Source organism: Symphalangus syndactylus, chromosome 2 (genome assembly GCF_028878055.3).
Source record: "Symphalangus syndactylus isolate Jambi chromosome 2, NHGRI_mSymSyn1-v2.1_pri, whole genome shotgun sequence".
NCBI classification, from domain to species: Eukaryota; Metazoa; Chordata; class Mammalia; order Primates; family Hylobatidae; genus Symphalangus; species Symphalangus syndactylus.
Window position 1 is genome coordinate 106,632,856 of NC_072424.2, and position 26,693 is coordinate 106,659,548.

The following is a 26,693-nucleotide window of genomic DNA, read 5'->3' on the forward strand; positions in this document are numbered from 1 at the left end:
CTGTTTTGTTGTTATAGCTTTTCTTTACATAAGGAAATAAATAAGCAAAATGAGGGAGTATCTCATCTATTTGTTGATCAAATATCTTGTAATTCTGCTTATGGTAACCCCCAGAGTAGAGAATATCATCCAGTTGGCCCCCTTTATGAACTTGGATTGCAATGGAAGTCCTATCGGCCAGTTTACTGGTTAACAGGAAATGTAGTACTAGAGCTATGACTGCATCAGAAGTCCAGCAGTGTGGGCACAAAGCAGCGCAGCGCTTTTGAAGTTAGACATTGAGAGTTTGAGTCCTAGATTCACACCTTGCTGGCTGAGTGCTGTTGCAATATTGCTGTTGAGCGAGTTATTTAACTTCTTAAACCTGATCATCCTCACCTTTAAAAGAATGAAAATAGTAGTGCCTTTTTAAGGATTAAATGGAATTAAGTATTTAATTTGTATTCAGAAGAGGATGGAATCATCATTCAAAGACCTTACAATCAGTGGTGTTTTCAGCATGGACAACTGGAGCTTTAACTTAAAAGATCTAGAAACTGGGCTTGTTGGCCATAGTTTTAGTGTGATTAGAAGTGGCCATAGGCTAGTCTAAGTTGCCACTATCCTAGTTATGGATGGTAATAGAACTGCCTATTTATCTGATGTCTTCGCTTAGTTGTCTCCCAGGTCCTTCAAAGCGAACATTTGCCAGGATTGAACATAGGTACCTGCATTTCCTCAACTCTTTTCCCATCAGCTTTTCCCAACTCAGACAATGGTACCATCATTCACCCCTTGAATCAAATTTGATGTCTAGAAGTTACTATTAACTTCTCTCTTTCCTTCACCTCCCAGATTGAAATAATCAGCATGTCTGTCATCCACACCACCAGAGTTTATTCCATAAATATCCACATCTTTTTGTCCCTATTGCCTTCTAGACCACAGCACTCTTTTTTTGCCTATGCAACTTCAGCAGCCTCCCAGCTGTTCTCCCTTCTTTTCTCTTTTCCATTTTGCAGTCAACTTTCCATGCAATAGGCAAAGTGAACTCTGAAAATAGTAAATCAGACTAGATCTTTCCTCTGCTTAAAACCTTTCAATGCGTTTCTATCATAAGAATAAATTCTAAATTCATTAGATTTTAAGGCTATTCATGACAGCTCTTGTATTTTTCTCTGATTTCAAATTATTCTCTTTTTCTGTTATTTTCCAGCAACAGTAAAGACTTTTTTTCCATCTCAAGGCCTTTGTCCTTGCTGTTCCTCTGTCCAGAGCATTGTTGCATTAGATCCCTGATGGCTGTCCCCTTCTCAATATTCCAATCTCATGTCAAATGTCACCTCTTACAGAGGCCTTTCCAGAGGACCACTTCAAATTAGCTTCTGTCAGGCACTCATCTCCCTCTTGTAATTTCTTTGAACAATTAAATGTTTATCTTGAATATCCTCGTTTATTTACTTTTCTTCTTTGTTGTTTGTCTCCCCAGACTGTTGGAATATAAATTTTGTTATAAAATGGCCTTCATCTCCAGAGCTGAGGAGATACATAAATATTTTTTATTTTGAATTAACACATGACTGTGTTCAGGCTCTTCTGAATGTAATTCCATGGAGGAGGTCAAAATTGGATCCCTGTATATAATGAATCTGTCCCATTTATGATTTTCAGTTATATAATGAGTTAGAAGACCAATCCAATCATATTTCAGATAAACCTCAAGAGCAATTGCTATGGCAGAGAACTAGAAGAGTATTTAATCAACTAGTTCCTCTTCCAAGATCTTTAGCTTTTTAACAGTTATAAATTAATAAAGTATGTTATATAATGCTAGGACTCTTTGTCTTTCATTGTTTCTGTTGCTTTATCTCCAGCTTCTAGTCTGACATATGGTAGGCACTCAAAAATTGGATGAAGAAGCAGCTCTTTTTGGACAGACCAAGAGTGTTGCCTTTTAAAACATCTTATGTGTACTTTTTCCCCTTGATCCTTTTATAGTATGAATGAATGTTTGTGTAAGACATAAATTTCTACAAGTACTGAAACACGGTATGGACAGATATGAGTTATTATTATTAATATCACCTAGATAATAGATAAAATATTTTAGAAAGTGAGGCTACCTTAAATTATCTTGCTTCTTGAGTTTTTTTTTTCCCCCTCTAAGGATATTCCAGTAAGAGTTGAGCAGTATTTAAGCTTTGGATAAGGAATGCATATTTCTTGGCTTAGTCAGAACTTTTCTGGATGGAAGGTCTTTTTGGATGAGAATTACACTACATAAGATTAAAATGCCCATTTAAGATGTAAATTCTAGGGATAAAATATAGATAACTCACATGGGGTGATTTGATTGGCATCTGTTTTCATTTTTCTTTGTTTCTTTTTAGATACCACCAAAGTCCTTCCTATTTCAGGCAAAAAGATATGTTTTAAAAATCACTCACAAGGCCTCTACAGGATGTCAGATAACGCATGCACGTGCATGTCCTAAGATGTGTATGGTCTCTTGCTTGAAGTTATCAGCCAACAAAATGGTGAAATACTCAGAATTAATAAAACATCTGGAGGTCAAGAAACACAGTACCTATATTCTTCTCCTTATTTTAGGAATGAAACTAATAAAAAATAAGGCGGAGCTGGCCCTTCAGCAAAGGAGGGATTTTTATTATATGAGTGAATTTGAGAGAAAGGGGGACAAGAAAAGACCTTTGAGATCAGGGCCCAGGCCTGTTTTGTTACTACTGTATCCTTACTGCATAGCACAGTGCCTGGCACCTAGCATGGTCACAGTAAAGATTGAATGATAGAAAAATAGAAAAGGAAGAGCTGACTTTTAGGAAGGAACACTTACTTCCCACTTATAGTTATTGAAAAAAATATGAAGATGGTTAACATTATGATACTGTCAGATGTAGGCAGTTACAATTTCTACTCAATGACAGAAAAAAGAACTAAAGAGAATTTACCAGGACATAAAAGAAAGGTGTAAGATCATGGATTCCTGAAACAGGATGTTCCAATTAAGTATTTAAATTTAAGTGAGGATTGTAGGAGTTTAACAGCTATTTAAAATACGCCCTGCTGCTTTCCTTCCTAGGTTCTCCACACCTTCAAAGCTCATCACTTGGACAAGATTGCCTCTTTACTTTTTCCAAATTAATCTGGTTCATCCATTTTTTGCAAAAATGAAAACTCCCATCTTTCACTATGGTATTTGAGCCATCAAGAACACCCTCCTGCCTAGGCATGGTGGCTCACAGCTGTAATCCCAGCTCTTTGGAAGGCCGAGGCAGGAGGATGGCTTGAGGCCAGGAGTTCAAGACCAGCTTAAGCAAAATAGTGAGATCCCTGCATCTACAAAAATAAAATGAAAAAATTAGCTGCATGGGGTGGCACATGCCAGTGGTCCCAGCTACTCAGGAGGCTGAGATGGGAGGATTACTTGAACCTGGGAGGTCGAGGCTGCAGTGACCCATGATCATACCACTGCACTCTATCCTGGGCAACAGAGCAAGACCCCGTCTAGGAACAATAAACAATTCATTATTCATTATTTAATCCAAAACAAAAACATGTTATAGACTATCTATAGATTCAATTTTCAAAAATCCTATGCTTCTCATCTCTAAATATTGTTATAATGCTGCAATTTTCAAATTAGCTTTCACCTTTAAGAAATGCTACTTTCCATATTGGAATGAATAATTAATATAGAACCAAAATGCATGTCTGGGATTTAGAAAATCTTGGGATTCTGTTTCTACCCTTGCTTATTTTTTATTAAGCTAAGTCATTCATTTTAAGAAATGACCCCCTTTACCCCAACTATAGAGGTATATACTACCTTATGTACTACCTTATATACTACCATACTCAAAAGATTAGTGAAGAGGCATAGAAAGGGTAGTGAAACAGTGAAACCTTCTAGATGCCAGATGCTATACAAATGTGAAGCATATGACACCAGCATGATGAAAAAGGAAGCTAATTAAGACCATCAGATAGTATTTGATTTTATCTCTCCATAGAAATCATGATAACTGTTACATAGTTACTGAAATTTAGACATTAAGTTTGTGGAATCTCTCTGACAGTTATATTAGCTAATCACTAAACAGAAAGTTTAAAAGAAGTATTTAATATTAATTCTCAGTCTTAGGAGAATATTTAGCTAATAATTCTACAGTTGACTGCAGAGTTTATTCATTATTTAATTCATAATGTCTTTTCAATCACTTTACTGTTTCTTGATTCATGAAGAATACATACCAAGTGTATTAGTCTGTTCTCACACTGCTGTAAAGAACTGGCCAAGACTGAGTAATTTACAAAGAGGTTTAATTGACTCAGTTCCACGTGGCTGGGGAGGCCTCGGGAAACTTACAGTCATGGCAGAAGGGCAAGCAAACACATTCTTCTTCATGACGTCAGGAAGGAGAAGTGCAGAGCAAAGTGGGGGAAAAGCCCCTTATAAAACTATCAGATCTCATGAGACTTACTCACTATCCTGAGAACAGCATGGGGGAAGCACTCTCATGATCTAATCACCTTCCAGGAGGTCCCTCCCCCACACATGGGGATTACAATTTGGATTACAATTCAAGATGAGATTTTGTGAGGACACTGAGGCAAACCATATCACCAAGAGAATAAAAATTAACAAAGAATGCCACTTTTCTATTCCCTTTAAATATTTCCAATTGAAAGTATTTCCAATTGAAAGTATTTCCATAACCTGGTGAGTTCTTACAGAATTCAAACACTATTGATGTCCCAACTGGTATAATAAAAGAAGAAAACACGTGATTTTGAGACAAATTCCACCTTTCCCACACTCTCAGCATATAAACACATAATTGAAGCAAGAAAAATGAGAAAAAATTGGCCGGGCGCGGTGGCTTACGCTTGTAATCCCAGCACTTTGGGAGGCTGAGGCGGGCGGATCAGGAGGTGAGGAGATCGAGACCATGGTGAAACCCCGTCTCTACTAAAAATACAAAAAAATTAGCCTGGGCGTGGTGGCAGGCGCCTGTAGTCCCAGCTACTCGGAGAGGCTGAGGCAGGAGAATGGCGTGAACCCGGAAGGCGGAGCTTGCAGTGAGCCGAGATCGCGCCACTGCACTCCAGCCTGGGTGACAGAGCGAGACTCAGTCTCAAAAAAAAAAAAAAAAAAGGAAAATGAGAAAAAATCAAGTATAGAATATGATGAAGAATTTTACACTATTCATTATGATATGTGGGGCCAAAGTGACAAAAGTAATTGGACAAAGGTAGACTCAGCAATGAGGACTTGGAAGAAATGAGCTTTCAGCCCCATTTTAAAGTGGAAGAGAAGGTAGGGTATCAAAAGTAGGGTGTGCTAAGGAAAGTGGAGGGTATGTTTGTTGTTGTTGTTGTTTTTAGAGACAGAGTGTCCCTCTGTCACCCATCTTTGCCCATTGCAGCCTTGAACTACTGGGCTCATGTGATCCTCCTGCCTCAGTCTCCCACAGTGCTGGGATTACAAATGTGAGCTGCCCAACGCCCAATGTTTTCTTGATTGTAAAAGAAAATTGATGGTTTCTCATGTTCACCAGAGGCAAACATCCATTCATTTTATCAATGTGTTTAAAATAATTCTTACTCCTTCTTTCACTTTAAAGTGTTTAATACATTTTTGCATTCTATTCATATATATGACCAGTCACAACTTAGAATATGTATACTGTATTATTTCATATTAACACACACATTTTGTTCTTACATAATAGATTTGTGTATGGTTTCATATATTAGAGTGTTAAATATTGAATTGATTATAATTTACTTAGTGAAATATTGATGTTAACATCTAGTATGTTTATTTGAGGAATATAGGAGGCTTACAGTGAAATCATCCTTTCACCAAGATTTCTTTGTAAGACACTATGACTGGAATTGTGCTTTGTGCATTACATTTCATTGACGTAATTTTAAACTTCCATTCTACTTCACTACAAATGGAATTTCATTATATCTGACTCCACAATAAGTGGGTTCCAGAATCGTTGACATTTAGTAGAATTACAGATCTTAGTGTCTTTGTATATTCTGCATTAAAATGCATTATGTGCGCTTTCAATTCTGTTTTAAAGAAATTGCCATTGATTTACATAGTCATATGGAAGAGTTTTGTTTAAATGCCATTGCCTGATTTACTGGTGGCTTTTATTTTCCTTCTGAAATCATTTACAAATATTTCTTAGGGTGTTGGCTACTGTTGGTTTGAAATGAGATAAAACTTATGGACTATAAATATGTTTGTGTAAATTTTCTCTAGCAGTAAGTCTTTCGAAAACCTTCGTGGACATTAAGCTGTAATTGTAGCTTTCTCTTGCAAGTTTCTTTATTCTCTGCTTTATTATTCCCTTGTAGGAAATTAAGTATTTTATATAATAATGCTTAGAACATCTTTCTCTTTTAAAGAGGGACATTAAGATAAAGAGCTTGGCACATATAGGATCTTTTCCTGGATTGTATGTTTCTGAGATTTGGTGACAGAGCGTCTGCTGTGGAGGATGGGGAAGGACGGATCTGGGCTGAAGGAGTAGACAGAGACGGTGGACTTTGGTTTTAAGAGGCCTGCTGCTGGGATCTTCTCACCCATCCCTAGCAGAGCTCAGAAGTAGGCATCCAGCTGCAGGTAACTGTGTTTTGGGCTCAAAGGAGCCCTTAGAGTGCCAGACCTAAAGAGGCAACTCCCGATAAGAGTTTCAATAGTTTTATCCATTCTAGAACCGCCATTTCCTTAAGAGTCTGAGGCCCAGGGACCAACTCCCAGGACATATATACACTTTGATAGGAGGAACATTTCAAATCCATCCAGGTCAAGATCACTCACTAGGTCTTGTGCACCTCCTCCTCCTCTTTTCTGTCTGGAGTTAGTAACCACCTCAAAAGACAGCTTTCTGACTCGTCATTATACCACCCACGATCTTACTTTTAGCTTGGTTTGAGGGTGTCCTGTTCATAAGTTACAGAAACAGATTTGGAGTGTGAATGCCCTTGACACCAGTTTTAATAAGCATTTTTAATTCTACAATAATGTGATTCAGAGAATTTTTTTTTCATTTGTCTCTATCTCCCTAGATAGAAATATGTGGAGGTTGGATTTCCTTCTGAGTTTCTTTATTTTTTTCCTTTCTTTTTTTTTTTTTTTTTTAAGATGGAGTCTCACCCTGTTGCCCAGGCTGGAGTGCAATGGCGTGATCTTGGCTCACTGCAACCTCTGCCTCCTGGGTTCAAGCGATTCTCCTGCCTCAGCCTCCTGAGTAGCTGGGATTACAGGCGAGCGCCACCATGCCTGACTAATTTATTTTTGTATTTTTAGTAGAGATGGGGTTTCACTATGTTGGCCAGGCTGGTCTCAAACTCATGACCTTGTGATCTGCCTGCCTTGGCCTCCAAAGTTCTGGGATTACAGGTGTGAGCCACAGTGCCCAGCCTTCCTGCTGAGTTTCTTAGCATTATTGCCAGGTAAGAATTTAGGCATAGTAACATGAAACATGTTCTGCATCTAAAGGCCAGAATATAATAAGCATTGTTAATTTAGTTAAAGGAAAAGGCTGCTGTTGAAGGTCAGACTTCTTGTGTATGTGGGGGAGATAACAGAATAATGTCTCTTTTCCAAGATGCATATGGTTTTCTTTTGCTTATGTGCCAATTTTAATCAATGGAGAAATTAATATGTTAAATGAAATAATTAACCATTTTATAATTTTAGTTGGATATTAGTTGACCAGTACTTATATGATGGTATAAAGTTCGAGAAACTGGATAACTTTAAAAATCTTTCCATATAATGCATTATATTCTGGGTCATAGTTTCCTATATTATAACTACTAAACAAGATAAACCAATTTTATTTTCAAAATCAATCTTTGGGGTAACTTCTACTTAGAGCCCTGACCTAATAAATGATGTACGTGTTTATTTCTGACATGTATTTTGATAATCATTTAGATTAGTCTTATTTATGTGGATATGTGTAATAAAGTTTCTTTGGAAAATATGGTTTGTTTATTGAGTTTAAACTCTTATCTCCATTTAGCTTTCCTAAATTTTAACTATTTTTTTTTTCTGTTCTATTGAAGGCGTAGTACCAATTTTGTGTCAGGCATTTTATTCACTTTGTTTCAACTGTTCTTGAGATCCCTGAGGACTAGGACTATTGCAGTTATAAGTCTATAACTGAGGCAAGGAAGCTTATCTGGACAGGAAGATATTTGCAGTATGACATAAAGACACAGTCTCTTTTTAAAAAAAATAACATTTTAAAGGTATAATTTCTATAAAATAAAGTTTTTTTACACATAAATGTATGTGATATTTGACAAATATATATACCCATATAACCATCACTCCACCAACAACAAAAAATAGAACATTTCTCCTTTTCCAGAAAGCCCTCACTGTTTTTTTTTTTTTTTTTTGCTGTCTTCTTCCACAGCCCTGAAGCTCTTATCTGATTAGTTTCATCTGTCCTAGAATTTCCTTTGTATGAATAACCAACTATGTACTTTTTTCTGTCTGCCTTCTTTCACCCAGTCTACTGTCTGTAAAAATCATTCATGTTTTTGCGTCCATCAATATTTTGCTCCTTTTAGTCGCTAACATTTTCCATTGTATGAATGTACCTCCATTTTTATTTTATTGGCCTGTTGATGACATTCAGACTGTTTCCAGTTTTTAATTATTATGAATAAAGTTGCAATATACAAGTCACATACAAGTTTTTTTATGGACATATGTTTTCATTTGTCATATTTATCTAGGAGTAAAATTCCTGGGTTGCATGGAAAAAATGTTCATTTAATTTTATAATAGACCATTTGTTTTCTAAATAAAGGCATGATCTTAGTCTAGTAATATTTATTTACTTCTATCAACATATGCGTTTGGTAAGTTAATTTTTTGGATAATGGATGATACCATAACGGATATTTTTTCTCACTACTTCTTCCTTTCTCCCTCTTTTTACACAATTAAAAAAATAAAGATAAAAGTTGTCTCTATAGGGAAAGATTTTATTTTTTACATTTCTGGAAAATTTGAGATTTCTATAAAATTCTTCATAGGCATATAAAACAGAGTAAGTATATTTTGTTTAACTTTTAAAGCAGGGTATTATTCATTTGTTAGTTAATTGTTTAAAATCTATTATAATTATGGGTAAGGCAGTGATACAAAAGGAAGAAAAGAAAAATCCCAATTTATTCATCACATAAGAATGTGTCAATGCATTTTGAATGAGAAAAGTCATTTTACACTCCAAACACAAAGATGAGCAAGACAATTTTTTAACCTCAGGAATGGCATAGTAGGGAAAAAAGTAAATGTATGTACATCATTAGATTCATGCAGTCAGGCTGAATGTGGAAAAGGCTTTAAGAAAGTTATTAAAATTGTTTTTAAATTCTAGGGAAGTAGAAACATTTCCATCTAATGGGAGTAGGGCATTTTCACAGAGGAGTTGGAATTTGGACTGAGTTTTGAACAGAAGAGAATTTTGATGTGCAGATCAGGAAAAGAGCAGCTCAGGAGGAGGGAATGGTGGGCTGTGGAGCATGGGCGACGAGAAAGGCAGATTAAGTTAAAATAAGGTTGACAAATTGGGAGAACACAGGATTAAGCGACTGGAATTTAAGTTTAGATTTGCTTTAATAAAGAAAAATATTACTTTGTGATGAGAGAAAATAAGCTAAAAATTTAAAATTTAAAAACGTATCCACTCTGAGAGATTAAGAAAAGTAAAGATGGGGTCTGCTAATGTGTTATTGAAGTGAAGTGCAGAGTAAGTCACTGGCATCGATGAGTCTAGATGCTGTGAGAAAGATGATTACCGCACTGACAATTCTAAGTAGCTGGAGACCTTTTAAACTTTCAAATTCCATATTTTTAGTAATTTTTCAAATATGATTAATTTAGCCCATGAAAACACACCATATCATTGATATAACCAATCATTATAATTATTTATTCGACTGATGTACTTTGTCTCTAAATGACACATTTCAATGAAAAAGATCAGTTTCACTAACTCCTCAGGCTTCTGGCTGTGACTTTTCATAAATGTCTGTATGAACGTAAGCTATAACTTTGCTTCATTGTTGTTTAGATGACATTAATAATTGGTTTTACTTACTGACTACAGGCATTTTAATACAAGATTCCATTTTAAAAGTGTGTACTTGTAGCTTATCGCAACATAGTGACCAAAGACACTATATTCTTACTTCTGGAATCAATTTGTGGACGTTGTTAACAGTATCTTCACAACTGCACTAGTCAAGCAATCAGAGCTAAGCTTTCAGAGCAGATTAGAAGCTTATTAGCAATAAAATATAGTCAAAATATACCAGGCATAATCATATTTTTATGCAGTGGAATTACCTCAGCACATAGTGAATCTAAATGAGTTTATAATTGAGGTTTGTGTGCAAGGGAAAAGAAAATTCGTCTGTTATAGAAACTCTATATATTTTTTACATTATAGCCAAAGTCTTAGTTAGCTTTTGAGGGTATCTGTAGTTGCCATTAAATTCAGCTATCCTCCTCTGCTGTGGGTATAAGCATATGGCAAACCCAGGCAAAAATTAGAAAAATAAAAAGGATTGTAGATAAATGGAAGATAAAAATAAGAGAAGAGGCAAGCTAACTTCCTTATCCATTTTTTCCCTCAAGGTTATTAACAGAAATTATTTCCAACATAAATGTCCATAAATAGTTTTGAAAAACTAGAAAGAAATTGCATTTCTACTTTAAAAATAGCTTTCTATGGATGAAGGTTTGCTTCAGTTGTTTTACTGTCACAACTCCCAAAAGCCAGCTGGTTCTGGGGTGTCGTATCAATTTGATACTTCAAACCAATGGTTTGTGCTCATTGGCTCCCTGGTGTAAACAGGGAGATAAATGCTACTTAAATAGTAGGTGAATGTAATTTTGCACTTTAGAAAATGTCTGCATGTTTATTAGAAAAGTGAATGCTGAAATCAGCGAACAAAATGTAAAGTGAACAACTAAGAAATACTACTTACAAGAGCTCACTTGTATTATTTAACTGTGTAATCCTCTATCTCATATATATGTAATACTTGGTTCAAGTTCATTATAGCTCCTGGGCCCAGTACATCTTAGTCCAGTTCCAAGCATGTCTAATTTTAAAATAGCTATGCTCACTTCAAAAGAAGATGTTGCTATAGCTTTATTTTATTTTATAGGCTTGAATTTTAAAGTTGTATCACCTATAGATAACAAAGACAGCTTTCATGGACACCTCAATTTAGAAGAGTCTTACAGGCACTTTGTGAGATAAACTGTAAGTGTAGGTGCTAATCAGATAATTCTTTTACTAGAGTCTTTAGTTGAAGATAGCATATCTTCTAAAACAGACTGGTAATTAAACTCAGTTGATCATTATTGGGTTCATTCTTATCAAATTTAAATATGCTTTATTTTGTAATGTTTAAAATGTGTTCTTAAATTCAGTAGAATATTAATATTATACTTTTCCATTTTTAAATCGTATTAAAAATAGCAAAAATATTACTTCTTCAAAAATGCGTTATACTTCATGTACATTACTGATTTTAAGTAAAAGAACAATTAAGACAATTAGCCAGACCTATTTATGAGTAGCTCTAACTGGAGCAGCTTGTTGCTGGACCCTATTTAGTGGTAGAGATAAGGTTGAGAGGGCTGAATAGTTCATCTAATTTGAAATACTTTGGTGTCACATGGACCTTTTCCTGAATACCATGGCCATGTACTCACTGTCTGGCCAAATGCTGAAAATGAACATATAATTGCCTCCATCAAAATGTTTTGTAAATGTTCACTCAGACATTGACATAAACAAGGCAGAAAGTTTAATGGAAAAAAATTCTTTTTCTTTAAAAAAAATATATACACATACGCATTTTCTCTCTTCTAGTTGCTAGCCTGCTTTTTAGATTAGTCCATGGTTGTCTTGGAAGAGGTGTGGGAGAACAGGGTGAGAACTAAGGAAGGAATTCTACCCAAAGCGTTTCTGATTCTCTTAGTATTTTGTGGAACAGCGTGAGACATGTCTTCCAGTTGTGTAGGATAAGTACAGCCCACTGAAGGCGCTTACCAGCAGTTTACCACAAGCCAGTTATAATGTCAAAAACATCGGAACCCTTTCTTTTCTTCTATATTTGAATAATGATAAATGCCTTCATGCTGTGTGAGCACTATTGAAGTGTGTTTCTCTGCAGGTAAACTTGGCAGTGTCTTATATAACTACACTCGATGGAGTATTACTTAAACAGTGTGAAATACATTGTCTGATAAAAATTGTATCACAATTTAGAATGATGTTTATGCAAGTGGATAGTCTGCCAGTTATTTTATAGTCTAAAAAAATGAACCTGTAAGGCTACAATATAAAATCCAAGTCTTTATAGTTGTATATTTGTAGTGAAAACAACCGTGGGGGAATAATATAAGCTTAATCATTTGGTGATTAGTCTACCAACTATTTATGATGAGAGATTACCTATCTGTTCATTGCTAAAATAAGATGTGTAATACAACTAATTAGTCACTACTTTAAAAGGAATTTAAATATGGTTTTCATTGAAATTCAAATATTTAATTTCATGTGTACCTAATGCCTAATTATTTACATGTTGGCTGATGTTCTGTATTATCTAACTGCTGTGCTGTTCTTAATTGCTGCTAGTTCATCTCCACCCATCTCTCTTGGTGATGATAGTCCTGCATTTCATGGCAATTTTCAATGGCAGTTTAATGGTCCTAAGTGGGCAGCATAATAGCCAGGTGAAAAAAAAAAACAAAACTATTTGACTAATTGGGATATGAGAATTGAGGCCAAAACTTTTAGTCTTTGTCAATTTTTTTAAAAACTTCAATTATCTTGATTCATATTCCCATTTGTTGGGTTGGTAGGCCCTCCAAAATAAATATAATAATCAGAGAGAACACTAACTGTAGGTACTAGTTTTAGCAACTGAAACAACTGGCGTTAAAATCACTGGGCTTCTGTTACATGAATACCTGAGTATTATGTGGCTACTTCTGAAATGGAGTATGCAGTGCTCTTATAATTGGGCATTTCAGTTGAACACTACTTCAGTAAAATAACTGGCATTTCAAGTCTTCCTTCTGTAGTGATTGCTTTGTCTTTATTCGATGATTGCTGTTTTAAGTTAGAATCTGGTTGCATAGTGCTCCATGGTTCTTTCCTATGGAGTGGTGTTTCTCAAATAGTGTTGATGTGGAGAAACCAAGAGACATCCTACAACACTGAGAAGCATTTGATGTTGGCAGCAGTGGCTGTGAGGTTAGCCCATGAACTTAGGGCTAGAGGTGAGTCTTAACCTTCCGATTCAGCATCTTTTCCATCTGAACATTCAAGTCAACTTGGAAACCTGTTGGCCCTCCAGTTGGATCTTTCCACTGTTTTAACTGGAATGAATTGGATAAGTTATAAGGCAGATGGTAAGATTGGATCTGATGGGATGGAGTTTGGCGAAGTGGAAACTTTTAAGCATTAGGTTTGAGATAGCTAGGGAGTGTTGACCTCTCTTTCCCCCCTGACATTACCCTCACATTTGTTTTTATTCCACCATATCTACCTTGATCCACCTGATTCTTGTTTTCATTTTTTTTCTTTCTCTTTGTGCTGGCTTTCTTTCCTTTTTTTAAAATCCCATGGTATCTCATCATCTCTTCTTGTCTTCCCATTCTACAAACAGAACATGAAATTGAAGCCCATCTTTTTTAAAAAAAAAAAAAAAAAACTAGTTACAAAAGTAATATATGTTTACTATGTACTTACTACAATTAGAAACTATACATAAACAAAAAAGAGAGCTTGCCCATCAATCCACATGCAAAATTGGTTGAGTACCTTGAAGATTTGTAATAGTATATAGAGAAGAACATTATTTTTCTTAACTATTTAAAAGTGTATTCTGCATCTCAATTAAAAGTCATTTTATCTTTTTCTTTTATTCTTTTTTAAGCAACAAATGAATTAAATTTCCTTTGTTTTATATATGGCCTATTAACCTCAATGGAGAAATTCCCCTTGCTTGCTTCAGGACTTACATATTATTATAGTTAGTCCTTAGGTAAATGAAATGAGAAGAGCTTCACATCAGCACTAGTCCTTCCCCACGGAATTTTAATTTCTCCACAACCACTTTACTGAATGTGTATAATTATAAGAATTATTTCATTTTCTTACAACTTTTTCTCTTTATTTTATACTCTCACCCTATTATCTGTCCTTTTTCTTTTTTTTTCTTTCCTTCTTTCTTTTTTTGAGACAGGCTTTTACTCTGTTGCCCAGGCTGAAGTGCAGTGGCAGGATCATGGCTTATTGTGCCCTTGACATCTCAATTTCAAGCAATCCTCCCACTTCAGCCTCCCCACTAGCTGGGACTACAGGCTCTTGACACCACACCTGGCTAATTTTTCTATTTTTTTTTTGTAATGATGGTGTTTTGCCATGTTGCTCAGACTGAACTCCTGGGCTCAAACAATCCTCCCCACCTCGGCCTCCCAAAGTGCTAGGATTATAGGCATGAGCCACTGCACCTGGCTTTTATATTCTTAATATTTCTTGTTTCTTCTATTTATTTTCTTTACTTTAAACTCGTTGTTATAAAGTGTTATGGGTTAATCAAGAGTGATGGAAAGATTAGCTATGTTTTTTTGTGTGTGAGTGAAAGATTTAGAAGTAAGAAAATATAATTATTTTTCTTCCCAAAGTGATGATGTTTACCAAAACACTGGTAACATTATTTTAAATTTCCTAAATTTATAATTCAATTTAGTAAAGTAGGACTTCTGAAATGGATTTTTAGATATATTGGGGAAAAACAATTTAGGATCTAAGGTAAACTTTTTAGGATGTATATATATTTGCATGCCATTCATGGTTGTGTTTATCTGAAAACCTAATACATTTTTATCATAAAAATCTACATAATTATAAATCATCTCAAGTGAAATGAGAATTAATATAAAGAAATAAACAAATATTGGAAGTTAAAATTTGCAGATTTATTAGGTGTTAAACTGAATTTTCATCTTCTACTCCTATCCTCCCATAAATACTATCTAGAAAATTGTCACCCAACCTATTGTAGAACTAGAAACCTAGTAGTCTTCCTCATCTTCATTTTCTTCATTATCTCCACTACAGGAAACATTCCCTTTTAACAAATATAATATTCACAGCATTGTGCAAAAAATGTACATTTTAAATTTCTAGTATAAAATTTGATTTGTGACTCTGAGCCCCCAGTTTCCTTAGGGCAAAAAATATGGGTGCTTTCAGTTAATTTTAGTCCAATCCAGTAATTTTTCAGTTACTTTTCCATTTAAAACAGGTCGTTCGAGGCTCAGCCTTCTGATCATTTTCCCGATATGGAATCTGGGAGCAGCAGGGAACATAAGTAATGTCACGGTGTCAGGATTGGGAGGTGTGCATTTTGGATCCTGATTAAATGTATCAACGTAGGTAATATATTGTGATTGTTTCAAATAGTGGAGATCAGAAATCCTTCCTGGTACAAATTCTGCTCCCCACAGTAACCTCAAAATTGACTTCAAACCTACTGACTTCAAATCTGACTCATGATGTTTCTCCTCTCCCATCCCTTTTCACTGTGTTCTGCTGATCTCCATTCTGTTTCCTCAATGATGGGCCCACAAAAATGCTGGAAGTTTTCTTCTATTTCCCTCTTTGAGAATCATGAGGCACTCATTGGGATTGTGGTTATGGGGTTGTTTCCCTCTTTGTGTGTATTTATGTATGAACCGTATACAATCAACCGTTCTCTCAATATCAAGAGGTAGCAATTTTAAGTGTTCTGTGTTTTAAACTTTAATATATAACTTATATCAGTCAATCCTGATAATACCACTGTTCTCACTAGTCATGAACATCATTATCATCATTGTCATCATCATCATGTAACAATTATATAATTGTTAATATTGGCCACAAATCAATCCTAGTTCCTTAAAATCTATTAGTTGAGCCTTATGAAACTGCCCTTTTTGTTGGTTCAGATGGTGAGTAGAAGCAATTTCATATGGTTCAACTTATTATTACTTCAGTTTCCTTACAGGCTTACAACCAACACAGTGATTCAGGCCACCATCATCTCACAACTAGAAATCATCACTGTTGCCTTCTAATGGATATTCTTGCTTGCAGTTTAGCCCTCCCTCATTTGCTTGTTATACTTCAGCTAGGTTAAGCTTTATAAAACACAATAGTATTGAGCTATTCCTCTCTCTAAATTGCTGTCATGGCATCTGATTGACCTTAGTATAAAATCCAAGCTCTGCTAATGTGATTTATAAGTCGCGTAGCCATACATCCCAGTTAGTCTCTGACAGCCCTGGTTTACAACTGCTGCCCCAGCCTAATTAATAGTGGTACTCCCTTTGTTCTCAGAAGTGGACTGGTTTAGATGATGAATTATATGACCACCTTATTTATTAGGTACCTCATGCTCTGGCCTGTGCAGTTCTCTGCAGCCTCATCTCTTACCACTTTTTAAATCATAAAAATGAGCTGTATCCATTCTGAATTCCTTTGGATTTATGGAATATATCACTGTCTCTTTTAGTTCAGAGCCTGTGCCCATAATGTTGCCACTGCCTAAAACATCTCTCTGTTAACCTGACTAATGCATGCCAATTTTCATACTCATTTTTCCTTTTTTTTTTTTTTTGGACGAAGTCTTGCTCTGTCACCCAGGCTGGTGTGCAGTGCTGCGATCTCAGCTCACTGCAACCTCCACCTCCCGGGTTCAAGCGATTCTCCTGCCTCAGCCTCTAGAGTAGCTGGGACTACAGGCGTGTGCCACCATGCCCAGCTAATTTTTGTATTTTTAGTAGAGACAGGATTTCACCATGTTGGCCATGTTGGTCTCGATCTCTTGACCTCGCAATTCGCCCGCCTGGGGCTCCCAAAGTGCTGGGATTATAGGCGTGAGCCACCGTGCCGGGCCCTCATGCTCCATTTTTATAGTTTCTCCAAGAGCATGTACCATTGTTTCTCCAGGGCCTTATAAGTATTTGTTATACAGACACTACATATATATATATATATGAGAGTGTGTGTGCACATGTTGAACAAATTCATGAGACAAAATACAACTTTAGGTTGCTTTTGGACTTTGACATCTGCTCTTGACTTTTTATGTTGAGAAAGGGATGTTGAGAGTATGAAGCACTATAACAAGGGAGAAGAAGAGAAAGAGAGACCAGAAAAGGGCTGATTATTGACTATCAAGAAAGGAACACATAGATAGAAAACAAGTGAGAGGCTTTGAACTGACAATTTGGATGGACAACTACATTCATTTCTGATCATTGATCCTGTCTTTGCACTGTTGCTTGCACTTATCTTAGCAGGGGCACTTAAAAAGCCTCAAATGCATATCTTGCCTGCAATGTACAAACTTATCAGAACATTTTATACAGTAACATAATTTTCAGTATAAGTATAGATAGGAATTATATTTGAATTTGAGTAAGTATTGGACTAAGATTATCTCTCCTTTTTTATTTTTTTGTGGTTTTAAATAATTCTTTTTTTTATTATTATACTTTAGGTTTTAGGGTACATGTGCACAATGTGCAGGTTTGTTACATATGTATCCATGAAGGGGAACATCACACTCCGGGGACTGTTGTGGGGTGGGGGGGAGGGGGGAGGGGGGAGGGACAGTATTAGGAAATATACCTAATGCTAAACGACGAGTTAATGGGTGCAGCAAAACAACATGGCACATGGATACATATCTCTCCTTTTTTAAAAGTTGGTAAGTTATGTTAAACAAAAACAAAACAATTTCTAAAATGATGACTAAAAGTGAGGGTTGTTTAAATCCATTTTATAAGATTTACTTCCAGAAGATGAAAGTGGGAAGCTGAAGTGGCATATCATTTCTAAGCTACTTTTGTAGGTTGAATTGCATCCTTCAAAAAGAAATGTTGAAGTCTTAACCCCAGGTAACTATGAATGTGACCTTATTTGCAAATAGGGTCTTTGCAAATGTAATTAAGTTAAGGTGATGTCATTCTGGTTTAGGGTGGACCCTGATCCAATATGACTGGTATCCTCATAGAAGAGGGGAGGAGATACAGAAATACAGGGAGAAAGCTGTGTAAAGATGGAGGCAGAGATGGTAGTGGTGCATCCACAAGCCAAGTGATGCCAAGGAAAGAAGCATGGACATTTTTTCTTACTGTGTCTAGAAGGAACCAACTAGGCTGACATTTTGGTTTCAGACTTACAGCCTCCTGAACTGTGAAATGAATGTCTGTTGTTTTAAGCCAGCTAGTTTGTGGTCATTTATTATGGCAGTCCTAGAAAACTAAGATAACTAAATTAGGAAACAAATATAACTATTTTAAAAGGGGAAAATATATCCAATATATTTAATACACAAAGGATGAAGATATAGATAGTAGAATGATCAGAGGAATAATAATTTTTTTCCCACTGTTCTCAATATCACTGCTAATTCCTATAAGAACACAATTACTCAATTACTAATCTGCTGTAGTAGTCTGATTGATGCTAAGCCATGCTGCAGGAATGAATAAACCCCCAAATCTTAAAAGCTTAGCATTACAGAGGTTTATTTCTCAATGATGCAATGACAAATACAGGTCCATCTGGTGACTCAGTGTCCCAGTTGTCCTCTGCTTTTGATGTTTCCAACTCAGGAAATGGCTTTTATGGTTGCTATGGCAGAGGAAGAGAGGAATGGGGAGCTGGCACCTAGGTCTTCAGTGCTTCGCTAGAAAGTCATAGTCATGACTCTGCTCCACATTTTTACAACCTAAAAATAGTCAGATGCCCCTCTTAACTGCAAGGGGCTGAGAAGTGTAGGGAACACAAGAATATTTTTTGAGAGCTACTATCTCTGCTTACATATAATGGCAGAAGAAAATATCCTCCAAAATCTATTAAAATCATACTATGTTCTCAAAGATTCTACCTACTCCCTTAATTTGATTTTTTATCCCTGTTATAGTTTTTACAAGCTTCTTTTCATGTATATATATACACACACACATATATATGTATTTGTGTGTGATGTATGTATACATAGCTATTACCCAAGTCTTTCCATTAACATGGTGTTATATTTGTCCTTACCAGAACTACTGACTACTGACAACATAAAACTCTTTTCCATCCAAAATCATTCCTATTTAAACATTTATTAGTGTTCAATTCTAATACCATTGAACTGCTCATAAAGGAGAAAGAGGAAGAGAAGGAGGAGGAGGAGGAGGAGGAGGAGGAGAAGAAGTTTTCCAGTTAAGTCTTTAGAGTAAAGGAAACATCCTGCCATTTTGATTATTTTGAGTTTCGATTAAATTATCAGTTAATAATTCAAGAAAATATATCCCAGGAAAAAAAATTCCCCTATATAGTAAACTAAAGCTTTTTTAACATCCTTCTTAATCCCTCATATGAAAAATTTATACTCTCCTCTTAGTAAGAGCACAATGTACAGGTAGCTAGGGTGCCCCCCCGCCGTCTTCCCCGCTGGATTTGTAGGTCCCGCTCATGCAGAGGGGTTATTTCCCAGCATGTGAATGCTCTATTTGACTCCACTGTAGGCCAACCACCCCTTCTCATCAATCATGTTGCAATTAATCTTTACACAATTACATCTTCTTCTAGAGAAGAGAATTATTTAACCAGAAATAACATCAACAAGCCTTTTACAGAATATACATGCTTAAGTTTCACACCATATTGTTGAGATATTTTAAGTGTTTAAAAAATAGTATGTGAATATATTTCGGTTGTAAAAAATTCAAAGGAAGCTTTATACCCATTAGGATGGCTGCCATAATTTAAAAATGGAAGGTAGAAATTGGTGAGGATGTGAAGGAGTTAGAAGCCTTATGCATTGTTGATGGGAATATAAAATGGTGTGACAACCATGGAAAACAGTACGGAGGGTCCTCAAAACATTACAAATAGAATTACAATAGGCTCCAACAATTCTACTTCTGGGAATATGCCCCAAATAATTAAAAGCAGGCTCCTGAAAAGATATTTATATATCTCTGTCATAGTAGCATTATTTACAATGGCCAAAAGGTGGGAGAAACCTGGCTGTTGACAGAAGAATAGATAAATAAAATGTGCATGTATACGATGGAATATTATTCCGTCTGTAAAAGAGAGGAAATTCTGACACATGCTACCGTATGAATCGACCTTGAGGACATTCTGCTAAATGAAATATACCAGTCACAAAAAGACAAATACTGTTACGATTCTACTTACCTAGAGTAGTCAGAATCATAGAGACAGAAAGCATAATGGTGATTACTAGAGGCTGCAAGGAGAGAGGAACGGAGAGTTTTATTTAATGAGTACCGAGTTTCAGTTTTGCAAGATGAAAAGCATTCTGGATGTGAATGGTGTTGATGGTTGCACAACAATATGAAGGTACTAATACTACTGAACTGTACACTTAAAAATGGTCAAATGATGAATTTTATGTTGTGTGTATTTTACGATACTTCAAAATAATTCAAAATTAACATCCTCACTCCCAGTGCTCTATACAGAGAAAACCAATGTCTTTATTGTTTAGTTCTGCATTTACATAGACACAAATTCTCACATAGCAACATATGGTTTATTCTTTGATTCATTTTGTTTTTCACATAAATGCTATCTTAATGCATATCTTGTTCTGCATGTTCAACAATGTCTCAGTCTTGCTATGAGAAACGGAGCAGGGAAACTTCCTGGACCTAAACTGAATAGGCCATTTTATTCTCTTCTCTGCCACATTCTTTGTGGTTCTGTCACCACTGGATTGGGACTCTCCATTGGTCCTTCACCAATGAGCCATTCTGACAGAATATTCCACCAGATCTAGAATTTCTACATAGTACTTCTGACATTTCAATATTTCTTTGCCCAAAATTTTCCATTCTATTTGAAAATTGTGTGCCTTTTTTCTTTTTCTTTTTATCACCTACATGGGGAGGTAGAGTGTTGGCCTTCAAAGGTGAAATTTCATCTTTCCACAACTCTCAGTTTTCTTAGTTTTGAGTCTGTTCTTAACTTCTTTAAAAAAAAAAACTCTTTGGTCATGGTGGCAATAGAGGTTAGAGTATGAATACCAACTCCTTTCATTTAGGCCTCTGTTCTTTAGATATGGTCATTTTACCGCTTCAAGGATCAGAACATATCATATCCCAAATTTATAATCCCTAGAGGTAACTCAGATATGTATAATTCTTTAATAATAATCTGACTTATTCTCAATATTTAAAGTGAACCCAAGATGAAGAGTTGGAAAAGAAAATTTTTAAAACTCTAATGCTTTAGTAGGCTCTCAAACTGCTGACAGCTCAAATTTTCTGTTTCTTTGGCAACATATAAAAATCCAGAATAACAGGTAAATATTCCATAGCTAACTATTATTTAATGCTAATATTATGTCTTGGTTAATGGAAGATACCATAGACCATATTTTGAATATTTATGCTCCTTTTTAATATTGGTAATCCTCCTTCTGAGATAAATTCAGGAAATCTGACCTTTCTCCTCAGTTCTTTTGAAATAAAGACCACTTTTCCAGTTGGAATATCTAATGTAGTGTTAAAGCTCAGAGTTGAAAAGATGCTTTACTATTCATCAGATATAATGTTGTAGTATTATTGGTAAGGTTGTGAAACAAATTCCAGTACAATTCAGCTCTGCTAACAAAGATGAAATAGAGAATAAAGTAGGTGTATGCTGAATCTTATTAAGATTGACATCCAGTTTGAATACATTCATCCTCTAAGGTATAGTTTTGGGTATAAACCATCGAGCAAGCACGAAATAGTGAAGCTGAGAGCTGCCGAACATAAAGATCTGGTGGATTCTAAAGGACTGAGAATGACCAATGGCTACTGAAATGAAGTGTGAAATGGTATCCATAGCTGATATTTGTCTTTAACTGATAAAATGGCTAAAGCATTTCCTGGTCAACACACCACTCTCCCTCCTCTCTTCTCATTCCTCTAGAACAGTGGCCTTCAAACTCTTTTCTTGATAAGAAATGCACTTAAATTGGAGAATATCACTCTTTCTAACACATACACACATAATACAATGTCATGAGATGTCTTAAAGAAATACTTAGACATTTTACATTCAGTGTACTCCAATATTTCTATTTTATATTCTTTTTTAAATACTGGTTTTGACCTATTAAATGGACTTCAAGAAATTTGCAGTCTCATCTAGGCACATAGATTTAAATATTACTTCTATGTTAGTGACCTCTTCTGAGTAAGCTCCATCTCTAACTTTCTATCCCCTCTGGATATCCTTACTCACATATTCCTTCCAGAACTTACAACTTAACATGGCTTAAACTTAACAGCTAAACATTCTCCCTCTGAAGTATCCCATTCTTTCCACAGTCCTCACCCAACTCCATCAAGTTATTTTCCTCCTATTTCCAAATTTCTGCTGAGGGTCCCATCAGTCTTCCAGGTATAAACCATTAGATTCCTACTAGATCCCTATCTTTCTTCCCATTATTATATCAATGAGCAAGGTTTTGATTCTATTTCTTTTTTTGTCACAATTAATTTTTATTAATAGAAAATAAACACTTATTCCAGTTTCAAAGTTGTTATACTTAAGTTGCTAATTTAAAAAAATGAATTTTAAATAATCACTTAATAATCCTGCTTTGACTAAGACAATGAAATGTGGCTTTAAAAAAAGTAATCAGCACTGTTTGCTCATAGGTCTTTCAGAATTTGTTCTTAAAGTTTCTGGGACTTTCCTCTCTGTAAAGTACAGGAAATACTGAGCTACATTGGAAAGCCTCTCTGGGACAGGCAATGGGGAGTTAAGCAGACATCATAAAGGAATCAACGTACATTCAGCATAGTGACTTAGACTACACAGCAATTCCTTCTCCTCTACGGTAGCTCAAGAGAGACATACTTCTAAGCACAGAGGTATGAGGAGTCTCAGACTGTTATTTGCTGTTAGAATTGGTCTCCCCATCTAACAACAGTAAATCTCTGGCACAGATGCTATTTGTCCTTAATGTCCTGTGATTTTAGGAAATAGTTTGGATTTAGTTTAATTTATTCAGAAATCAAACATGTTTCATTAGGGTCACTACTCTGGCAGAGTAAGTGTATGCTGGTTTAGTGTCTTTATAATATATATATATATATAATGTGTAGGTAAATCGTAGTCTTAAATCATACTTAGAATACTATATTATTTTAACCAATATCTATTTCAACAAAATGTTTATAAATAAAAACAGCTGATGAAACTAAATCCAAAGGTATGACAAAGAGGACTCAGCTCTATGTTGCTTAAAGAACTTTAAAAAGCATGTGCCCATAAAGCCATTCAAGGACAGGGAAGGAGGTCCCCTTCTCCTTATTCTTACTATAGAATTCCTATTGGGGTTGGGCCAGAAATGAGCACTTCTAAGTATTTCAGAGAAGTCCAAAGTGTTAAAAAGTCTTTTATGCAAAAGAACGTCTTTCTGAATCAGTGAATAGTAATGCTCATCAGAATTTCCTAATAACACAAAAACAAAGCCAAGTCCATATATTTGATCAGTTGCCAAAGTAATGGGAGGTGGACTATTATGTCAACCTTAGTCAGAGCTCCTGCTGGCTTCTTCCTATACACCGTTCACCAATTTAAGTAAAGTGGACTTTGTGAGAGCATAGCGTTTGATGGCCAGGACCCCTTTTGAGCATTTCTTCCTAAGTGGAACACACAACAGATAAGGGAGTCAAGGAGGTAATACAGAGAAGCTACTCATTCTAGCTCAGAAGGAGTTGATGAAGCCCATGTATGCATTCAAGAAGCCAATGGCATCCTCTAGCTGTGGATAGTGGCTAATGTGGTCATCCAGAATCGACACTGTGGACCGCGGCAGCGTTTTCCCATACAGCTCCAAAAAGTCTGGACAGGGATTTACAGGATCCAATGGCCCATAGATAAAATGAATGGGGATAGTTACAGAGGCAAGAGCTCCCACCCAGCGCCTTCTGAGCTTCTTCCTCTGATTGATGCACTGTAAGAGACCGTCAATGACTAAGTTCCCACCATTGTTGCGGATCCCTGCCCACATGTCCCACAGCTCACTCTCAGAGGGCCAACTATACGGCCCAAAGACTGGCGTGAGACCTCGAGAGAATACAAAGAAGTTCATCAGTCGTATGAGGATGAGTGATGGCACACCTCCATCTTTGAGTAGCTTTTGGAGAAGGAGTGGACGGTGAGTCTCAGGAAAGATACCTCCATTTGACAGACAGAGACTCTTTATGTTATGCCGACCAGATCGATTCTGCTTGTACCTGTAGAGAAGCTCCTGAGCAACAATTATCTCCATAGTTCTAAGACTTGATCCCGCGGTTCTAGAGACCCAGATGCCGCAAAAGCGCTTCCACGATGCTGACCTGCTCAAATATGGAATAGTGATGTGGTCTCGGTTTGTCACTGAAGCCAACACCTAAGAAATCAAGGGCAATAACCCGATGAAACCTCAAGGTCAGAGCTTCCCAAATCTTGTACCAATCGTAGCTGGATGTTGGAAAATGTGTAAAACCACAACTGTCTCCTGACTTCCAACCACACCCACAGAGTCTTGGTAGAAGATACGCAGTCCCTTGTAAGTGAAAAACCTGCCTGAAGACTTGCATGAGTGAAGATCAGGTGAGAGCTCAGTGAGTGGGATGTGCAGGAACGCATCAAGCAGGAGCACTGCCCACAGACCCACCTGGACCCACCACTCCCTCATCCTGCGGAGACCATCTCTGCGCACAGCAGCGTTATCCCATGCTGCCAGCCGCAGCATTGCAGAGCACGGGGCGCCGGGGCGCCGGGGCTCCCGCAGCCCTGCAGGGCCGGCCGGCAGCGGGGTCTCAATCAGCAGCCCACAGCCCGCACAGGGCGGCGCCGCGCCCGGCAGCTACAGCCACTCTGGCGTGCACGGCGGCACTGCGTTTGCTAGGCGCGACTGCCACAAGGGAAGTGCCCGCGTGTGCTGGTTGCCGTGGCCTCTATTTCTAAAGTATTTCTTATATTTTCCTATTTCTTTTCATTCCTACTGCTTACACCCTCATTGACTAAACCATTGCAACCGCCTCTTGAGGTGATTGAAATATTCATAGATATTCCAGTTATTCTCCTTTTGGGCATATAGTAGGATTACATTTGCTCACCCCTGAAATTAGGCATAGACACAGTCAATGAAATGTGAACAGAACTGACATGCGTTACTCTTAGATTGAGTACGAGTTTTACAAGCCAGTGCATAATTCGCCATGCTATAGAGACAGATGATCTTCCAGATGGATGCCTGAGTGTAGAATATATAGATCAGCTCCCCCCACCCTTCACACATGGGCCCAAAATGTACACGGAGCATGAGCAAGAAATACACGTCCTTGCTATCTTTGTTAGTTTAATCCATAGAGACTTTGGAGTCTGCAGTTATACAGCATCCTAGGCTGTCCTGACTGATATGATCCCTTAATTGATTTCTCTACTCAAAGTCTCTTCTCCCTCCGATTATTCTACATCACCATCATATTAATCTTTCTGAAATAGAAGTCTAATTATATAAATTCCTTATGAAAATCTTTCAATATTTCCCTGTTATCTTCACTGGCTTTCAAGACCATCACAGTGTGCATCGCAACTTCCTTTTAAAACACCCATGGTTTCCCTGCATGGACACACACACTTTCTAACGCGTTCGCTTTTCTGTTCCTATGATTCTAGGATGCTCTCTGCTAGTCCTGTCTAAGTGCTACCTATCCTTAAGTAACAGTTCAAATGCCAGTATCTCTATGAGGCCTTTTCTGGATCTCTGCAAAAAAAAAAAGGGACAAGAAATACCTTCCTCCCAAAGGAACAAAGAAAGGCAATTACTTATAAGTAAGCCAGATTTTATCAATTGGACCATTTTTGTCTTAAATATAACTAACATGTCTCTATAGCTTACAAGGTATTCATAAATTCTTCAAACAAAAGAAATTTATCATAAAGGATATGGGTAAATAAAAGTTCTGTGAAATTGTTTAAAAAATAACTAAATAAATGAATTCCCAAAGGACTTTGATCTTTATTTTAGTTCTCATCACACTTTGCAGTGGCCATTTCTAGTACTTTTCAGGCAGTAAATGGTCTTCTTTCACTTCCGTATTATTGAAAATTCTTTTGCATAATGCCTAGCAAATAGCTTAATGTTGAATATCTGAATGAATGAAATTAAGGTTACATTTTATTTTAAAACTACTGCTTTTTTCTTCAGAAGTCACAACGAGGCAAATGTTGCCAGTAAAATAGTCATTAAGTTAAAAACATAAATATCTGAGAAATGAACTGAGAAAAGGAGAAATCCTTACGGGACATGAATGGTACAGGAGAATAGTACGTATCAAAGGGTGAACTCTGGGTCACAGCTTGTGAGATCAGGCAAGAACATGTCTAGTCATAGTCTTTCAAATAATCTTATTCAAAATTATTTTTTCTAAGATCCACTTTTACTCTTTTCTCTGACTAATTTTATTTGGCTTTCAAGCATTTCTTTGTGACTTCAGTTTTTAAACAATTTAAACAAATAAAAATTACATTACAGAATTGTTACTT

The 26,693-nt window shown here is 36.4% G+C and overlaps 1 protein-coding gene and 1 pseudogene across 2 annotated transcripts in view; one reads left to right on the forward strand and one right to left on the reverse strand.

The window, feature by feature from the left end:
- Nucleotides 1–26,693, forward strand: part of LAMA2 (laminin subunit alpha 2) — a 625,547-nt gene that overhangs the window by 14,730 nt on the left and 584,124 nt on the right. The gene's annotated exons all lie outside the window — the stretch shown is intronic.
- Nucleotides 23,499–24,855, reverse strand: LOC129473329 (mesoderm-specific transcript homolog protein-like; annotated as a pseudogene).